This window comes from Ursus americanus, chromosome 9 (genome assembly GCF_024610735.1).
Source record: "Ursus americanus isolate L20-20 chromosome 9, mUrsAme1.1.p, whole genome shotgun sequence".
Classification (NCBI taxonomy): Eukaryota; Metazoa; Chordata; class Mammalia; order Carnivora; family Ursidae; genus Ursus; species Ursus americanus.
In genome coordinates this window covers 34,797,637-34,805,436 of record NC_142135.1, presented here as the reverse complement: position 1 = coordinate 34,805,436, position 7,800 = coordinate 34,797,637, and positions in this window count along the sequence as shown.

Below are 7,800 nucleotides of genomic sequence, written 5' to 3'. Positions count from 1 at the left end.
GGAGGGCCCCTCAGGGCTGTAGCTCCGACCTGCTGCCTCCTCTGTGGGGTGCCCCCGACTCCGGCCGGTTACTCTGCAGGTGACCTTGAGCAGGTCACCTGGTCTCTTTGGGTGTCAGTTTCTCCATCCTTACAAGAGGCAGAGTAATATTCGCGCGGCTATTCCCACTGGGCTTTTGTAACAGTCATGTTTGATAAGCCAAGGGAAAGTACTTCAAAACTATAAATCCCTACCAGATATCATCATCCTTTTTCTTAGTTGTAGAAGTATCCATTCTTAAAGGGTTCTGAAAGCTGGAATGAGTAAGCAAACAGGTCAAAAGTTCTAGTAGGGCTAAGCTGCAGAAATCACCACGCTGGGGTGTGAGATAAAGTTTAGCAAGTGCAAAGCAAATCACATGTTGCATTTAACCCTAACAACACTCCTACTGATTATGATCATTTCCATTTTACAAACGAGGCCCAAATTCACATAGCTGGTGGTAGAGTCAGGATTCAAGTCCTGGGCAATCTGATTCCCAAGCTAGGACCTTAACTGTCACGGGGGCCTGTGCTAGGGTGGGTTCACGGACACATCTCCATGCTGGTGGAGTTAAGTTAGGGGTGGGTTCCTGGGGGGTTCACAGAACAGCATGGTGTGTGTGTGTGTTCACAGAGCAGCATGGGGGGAGTGTGTATGTGTATGTGTTCATGAAGATTGGGCTGCCTTCCTTCTCTGGGAGTTCCCCATTTGTCCCGTGCTAATGCGACTGTCTCTTAGGGTCCTCATGGAAGCCTCCAGGGCAGCCCAGAGCGTGGCAGTCTGCCCTGGTTTCAACGGTGAGACTGGAGGCGGGGCTAGTGGGCGCTGAGGCCCGGAGAGATGGAGGCCCGGCTGCGGAGCAGAGCAGGTAGGTCAAACGCTGGGGCGCCAGGGTTGCCTCACCGAGTGCTGTCTAACCCAGCTACGCTGGTCACTCCTGACTCTTTTCATCCTGCCCATGGCCTGGAAAGCTCCCCGCTCAGACCGCCTGGGGTGCGTTTGGCACCGGTGACCAGCCCCTCCCCCCCCCAAGGCAGAAGGGAAGTGCGGCCCCGGGTATTTATGGCCCTGGCTCCCTCCCTCCTGGGTTACTGTGGGTTGGCTGCTCCTATTATCTCTTCAGGGGGGATAAGGACTTCCTGCCCTTGCTAGCCCTGGAGTACTACACTAGTCCCTGCTGACTTTCTTAAACCTGCACACCCTTTTATTAAATTCCTTTTATTGAACTCTCCTTCGTTACCCAGCCGGAGCATGCTAACCTGCCCCTTCTGGGACGCTGCCTGATACGGAAGGAGGAGAGTACCTCCCTCCCGGGACTGTTAGGGGAAGTAGATGAGCAAGCACGTGTGCCAAACCAGACAGCAGGTGCAGCAGTGTCAGTGCCCCTCCCCAAGGCTCACCTCCCCCTCCCCCGCCCCTGCCCCAGGGCTACAGCATGGCCAGCAAAGGCCTGGACTGCCTGGCGGGGTGGCTGGTCCGGCAGCCCAGCCTCCCTTCTTCCCCCAGCCTTGGCTGGTTTGCAACGGGAAACAATGCATACTAAATAAATTGAAGCTGGTGATTTTTTTTTGATGGGAAAAGGAAACAAAACATTAAGTTCATTGAAGGCACAAACTCAGGATCAGATAAGCATGTATAACGGTTACTCATTTATCCTAAAAATATTGATTAAGCACCACCATACGCAAAAGACTAAGCAATGAATAATACAGACCTGGCCTCATATTCTCTAAGCAAAGGGCACTAGGCATTCTTTTCCCTTTTACTTAAAATTGTGGCAGGAGGATAATGGTGGTGAGGGAAGTGACTTTTAATTGAGTACTACTGGGCGCCGGGCACCGCGCAGGGCATTGCATTCATATTATCTCACTTAATCTCCCAACATGGGGCAGGCAGACCTAGCACTTTTTTGCAGTGAGGAAGCTGAAACCCAGAGACGTTATAGTACTTACCAAGGCCAATGAATCTGTGCAGTGGCCTTGTTCTAGTTACCAGACATGAGGTTGTCCAGTGATTCTCTTGATTCTAGGAATTGTCTTGCAATCCCTCCAATTAGTTACCTCCACCCACAGGCAAGTCAGGGTCAGTCCCTGTTACTCGCAACCAAAGAGCCCTGATGGAGAGAGGAATTCAGCCCCAGACCTGGTGGGTCTCAGGCCCACTGACATCCACGTGAGGACCAGCATCTCCAGGAAATACGAATCGGAGGGGAAAGGTCTGGGCTGGAGTTACTGGCATGTAGATCGTGTAAATCATGGCTGGAACTAAGAACGAATTCGTGCTGAGAGTGGGGAGGGGAGAGAATGCCAGCGGGCAGCATCCAGAACAGCAGAGTCTGGCGGGAGGAAGAAACAAGAGCATGAATGTTCAGAGAGAGCCCAGGACAACTAGGAGAGGCTAGATTTCATAGAAACCAAGGGAGTAAGTGTTTGAAGATTCAACAATTTGAAGATTTGCTGTATAGCCAAGGAGCCGGGTAAACTGGGCACTGGCCTTTGGACTTGACAAGGAGATTGTTGAGGAACCACAAGGTGGGATTCCTAGAGGGAGGGGCAGGAGTAGGAAGCCAGGCGGCTTGAGGAGAAGGGAGGAAGAGGAGGCAGTGGCTTTGAGAGTTTTATGGGAGATTAGATAGGAGAGAGGAGAGAGTGGTGGGTGGGGGCAAGGTCAAGGCAGAGTTTATGTCAGTGGCTCCAGGGCTCCTTTCAGTCAACACCTGCTCCCCTGTGCCCGAGAGAACGGGGCTTCGGTTGTGCAGGTAACCCCACCAGAGCGTTGTTTGCAGGCGTGGTTTTGCTGGAGGGGCGTGCATCACTGGAGCAGAGGGCTATTTGCAAAACTGACCTAGTACATAGCTGGCAGATACCTTGTACCTGCTTCCTGCCTGCCTTTGTTCTAGACAGGTCCAAAGGCAATACAACAACTAAGGGAAGAAAAAGAGGAAAACCTCAATCTGCACTTTTGTATTCAAACTAATAATCTCCCCGCCCACCACCCCAAAATTTGGGGGGTGGAAAGAATGCTCAAACCATGTCTGAGAAATTAGTATTAGAAGGATAGTAACTACCCATGTGTTAGTTGATGAGTGTGTTCCTGTAAGGAAGGCATGGCTTGGCAGGTCCATCGTGCTCACTGATGCTTCAGATAGACTTTTTCTTTAGATATTTACTGGCAAAGGATGAACGGAATAGGATTGACAAGATGTTTTGAAAATCATTTAAAAATTCCCTGAAATTATAAAATGTGTATTGCTCATTGAAGAAGGTTTGGAAAATCCAGAAAGACCTAAAATAGCCTGGAGTTCCACCACAGTGGTACCATTTTGGAATATTTCTTTCTAGTCCTTTATTTCTAGTAGCAGGTCCAATTTGGACAGCTGTTTCGATGGCTGATCCACTAACATCTGTGGCAAGGCTGATCTCAAGAGCGACTGCACATCCTCTCTACAGTGTGTGAGGGGAAGGGGGAAGGATGAAACACGCAGGGAAAAAGTCCATCTGCTGGTCTAGTTTAAACGTCTATGGCATAAAATAGCAACAAGAGAAGACTGAGTATGTTCCAGAGTTGGATCTGAAACCCAGAAGTCCTGCCTGGACTATCAGCTCTGCATCAGACGGATGTCTGTCATAGCATAGGCATGCTGGCTGTAAGGAACCCAACACTCTACTTCTCATTTCCACGTTGGGGTATCACCCTTACTTGAGTTGCCATGGCAGATTGCATTACTGTTCCCTAGTCTTTGTTCCTCCCATTATGTGACCCTTCCAGTGCCTTCTGGTAGAGCTGGCTGATACTTCCATGCTCCATTGTCTTTGGACTTGGCCACATGACTTGCTTTGACTAATAGAAATTAGTGGAAGTGATGTGAACGGGAGTCTTAAAAATGCCTTCATGGTTTGGCTTAGTCTTTTGCATTTCTGTCACCTGCCACAAGATGAATTTGCCTGGATAGCCTCTAGTCCCAGAATGAGGAGACACTTGGAACAGACCGGAACACAACTGGCAGCTTGGAGCCACGCCTATCCAGTTCCAGCTACCCTAGAGAGTCAGAGACACCTGCATGCCCAGAAGCAGGAAAGAAATGCCTATTGTAATACGTTGAGATTGGGATTGCTTGTTACACAGCATTTTAGTAGCAGACACCTGACTACTATAATTGCTCAGAGGTGAAGCTTCAGTCATCTTGGACATCTGCACTTCCTTTATCCCCATAGCTGTTCCTTGCCAAGCCCTCTTTAGCTCCTTTGAATTATCTTCCATATCTCTTCCCTGACTCCCATTCCACTGCTGACATCCTTTAATGCTTAGTGCCTGGATTCCTGCAATGGTTTCCTAATGAACACTTATCTCTTCTCCATCTAATCTCCTGCACAGCAGGGCTAGATTCGAGTGCCTTACAAAACCCCTGCACAACAGGAAACTTCCGCTCAAAAGGTGGCAAAGGCTTCTCTTTTTTCAGAGCCAAAGCAGCCAGGCAACTCAGAGCTAAGTTTTGTGCAGTTTTAATAACCAGCTTTAGCTAGCATTCTGATACAATACTGTCCTCTGCTTTTCCATAGCTCTTGTCTGTTACAGTGGACCCTTGAATGATGTGGGAGTTAGGTGTGCCAGTTGTCCTGCACAGCTGAAAATCTGTGTATAACTTCTGACTCCCTAAAAACATAACTACTGATAGTCTATTCTTGGCCAGAAGACTTGCCTATAACATAAACAGTCAATGAGCACCTATTTTGTATATGTATTATCTACTGTATTCTTACAATAAAGCAACCTAGAGAAAACAAAATGTCAGTAGGAAAATCATAAGGAAGAGAAAATACATTTACAGTTCTGTACTGTCTTTACCGAAAAAATCCACATACAAGGGGACCTATATATTTCAAACCTGTGTAGTTCAAGGGTCACTTGTAATTTAGCCTCACCTCATCCATGATTTAATGCAAAATCATAATCATAATCATAATACTTATCCATCCCTTACTGAATTGCATACTATATGCCAGATGTCATTTTAAGTGTTTTTCATGTTGTATAGGTAAAGATTAGATTCAACCATGAGTAATAAAGCCCAAAAATAGTGGTTTACCTAAGATAGTTGTTTCTCTGTCACATAAAAGTACAGTGGCAAATGACTGGAATAGTGGCTTTGCTCATAAAGTCTTCAAGGACACAGGCTCCATCCAGCTCACACCTCCACTATCCTTAAGAGGGTGGGCCTCATTCTCATGTCCAACATGGCAGCCAGAATGCCAGACATCACATCCACCATTCCAGGCAGCAGATTGGAAAAAGGGACAAAAAAGAAAAAGTGAGCAAAGAGTACATACCATCTGGCCTTTCCAGGTAGCAGCCACACAATATCTGCTTATATCTCATTGGCCATAGTTACGTGCCCATATATAGCCATAAAGGAGACTGGGAAGTATAGTCTGTATTCTGGGAGGCCATGTGCCTAGCTAGCAATTGGGAGTCATTACTGTGGAAAAAGAGGAAAAAAGAGTACGGTGGGGCAACAGCCTCTGTTTCAGATATATTCCTTCACTGAATCCTCATGACAATCCTATGAGTTGGATGGTATTCTTATGCTCATGTTACAGAGGGGGAAACTGAGGCATGGAAAGGGTAACTACCTTGGCCAAGGTCACATAGCTGGGGTCAGCTCAGGCGCCCTGTGCTCTTCACCCCCATAACACCCAACTTCCATGGGAGTGAGTCTGGTACCCCTGACTTGGGCATTCCCTCAGCCAAGCTCCTTCTGCGCCCTCCGGCTCCCTCCAGGGCCCACGTTCAGACTCCGCCTGCCCCTGCTCTTCCTGACCTCCTCCCGGAAGTCCTCCCCTGTGGCAGCACTGGCCTGGCCTACAGTGCCCAGAGGCAGAGAACCAGTCTATGCAGCATCAGAGTACGTGTTCCAACTAAGCAGTTCAACATGGCGGTTCAGAGCTTGGGCTCTGGACTCCAACAGAGAGAAGTTCGAATCCTATGTGACCTTGCTCAAGTCACTTGACCTTTCTGATCCCTCTTCTGTAAAACGGGAGGTCGAGAGAATCTGCCACATAGGACCATGCCGTGGGACAAATCAGATCATGCACGTAAGTCCTCAGGCCACCACAGGGGACACACAAGCGAGCTCCTGCGACTGTGCCGACATCATGGATGTTCCCGCCGTCCAAACAGGACTGCCTTCGATACACGGGGGAGGAAGGACCCTCACGGGAGGCCCTTTCCAATGATGTCTCCCTCAGGGATCTGTAGGGGCTGCTTAGGTACGTTCAGCTGTGGTTCCGACCCTTTAGACACGGCCCTGACCAACCGTGTAGGAGCCACAAGCTTTGACTCCCTTGGTTTGGAATACAACCTGGCCACCTAGGGAATCTGCTTAGCAGCCGAAATGCTACTACGTAACAGACGTGAACTATCGTTCTTGGACAGAACACAAAGGAACCATGGTATCTGCCAAAGGGAATGATTTTTATTGTTACACAAAACATTTCCTATCAGAGCTCATATAAATTCAGAGAACAGTGCATTTTCAGAACAAACAGATTACGTACCTTTGGTGACTGAGCAAGGCGCAGGGGAAAACAGGCACATTATTTTAAAATTCGGTAATGCTTTTACGGAATTTAAACAGAAACAAAAATCAGGAAGGAGAGAGAAAAAAAACACTTGTTCAAGAACAAAATGCCTTCTGAGGAGCAGAGCCTATTGTGATGCTGATTGTTTTACCCAGAAAGAAGTGGGTTCTGTTTGCCGGGCTTGGGATGACGCAGCAAAGCCCAAGACCACGGCAAAGGCAGGGCTTCCTGGAGGCCTTCCTGAATCTCCAAGGCGGCCGAGCTCCCGGGCTCCCCAGATCTAACCCCCCCACCTCCGCCCCCAGCTGCCTGCTGAGGCACACATGTGGACAGCCAGGCTGTTTTTGTCTCTTTGTTCCTTGCAGTCCACTCTCTCTGCTCCCACCCTTACTGCCTCTTGTCAGGGCTAGTGTTTAGTTCCCTGACAGTTTACAGTCGGCCTATTTCCTGTACCTCTTTTCTTTTTTTAAGATTTGATTTATTTATTTGAGAGAGAGAGAGAGAATGAGCAAGACAGAGCACAAGCCAGGGGAGGGGCAGAGGGAGGAGCAGACTCCCCGCTAAGCAGGGAGCCCCAGGCGGGACTCGATGCCAGGACCCTGGGATCATGACCTGCGCGCAAGGCAGCCGCTTCACCGACGGAGCCACCCGGGCACTCCGCGCCCCTCCTGTACCTCTTTTCTCCGCCTCACCTCCCATCACAAAGCCACCAGGCTGCAAGGCTGACATTTTGTATATCTTCCCTCTCAGTGTAAATTCTTTTTATCATTTTTCTTGACTATTTTCAGATGTGAAGAATTCTAACTCTCCAGACAGCCCGTTCCTTCTTTTTAAGTCTTTTTTCTACTAAATCCAAATCTATGTTCCCAGTAACTTCTACTCAACTAAGAATTTAATCAGCTCCCTTTTTTATAGTTTTTTTCCTCACATGGAATGTGAGACTTCTCTTTCTCCTTGTGGTAGACTGTGAATTGCCTTCCCAATATCTGTTTTCTCCTTCAAAAGTAATCCTTTTACTAATGATGTACTGTATAGTGACTAACGTAGCATTAAAAAAAAAAAAGTGCTTTATCTGGGCATGGGGCTACCCAGTGAAAGACTACATTTCCCAGACTCCTTTTCAGCTGGGTGTGGTCACATGACTAAGCACAGGCCAATGTGATATGAATGCAAGCAATGTAAGCAACTTCCTGGTTATAAC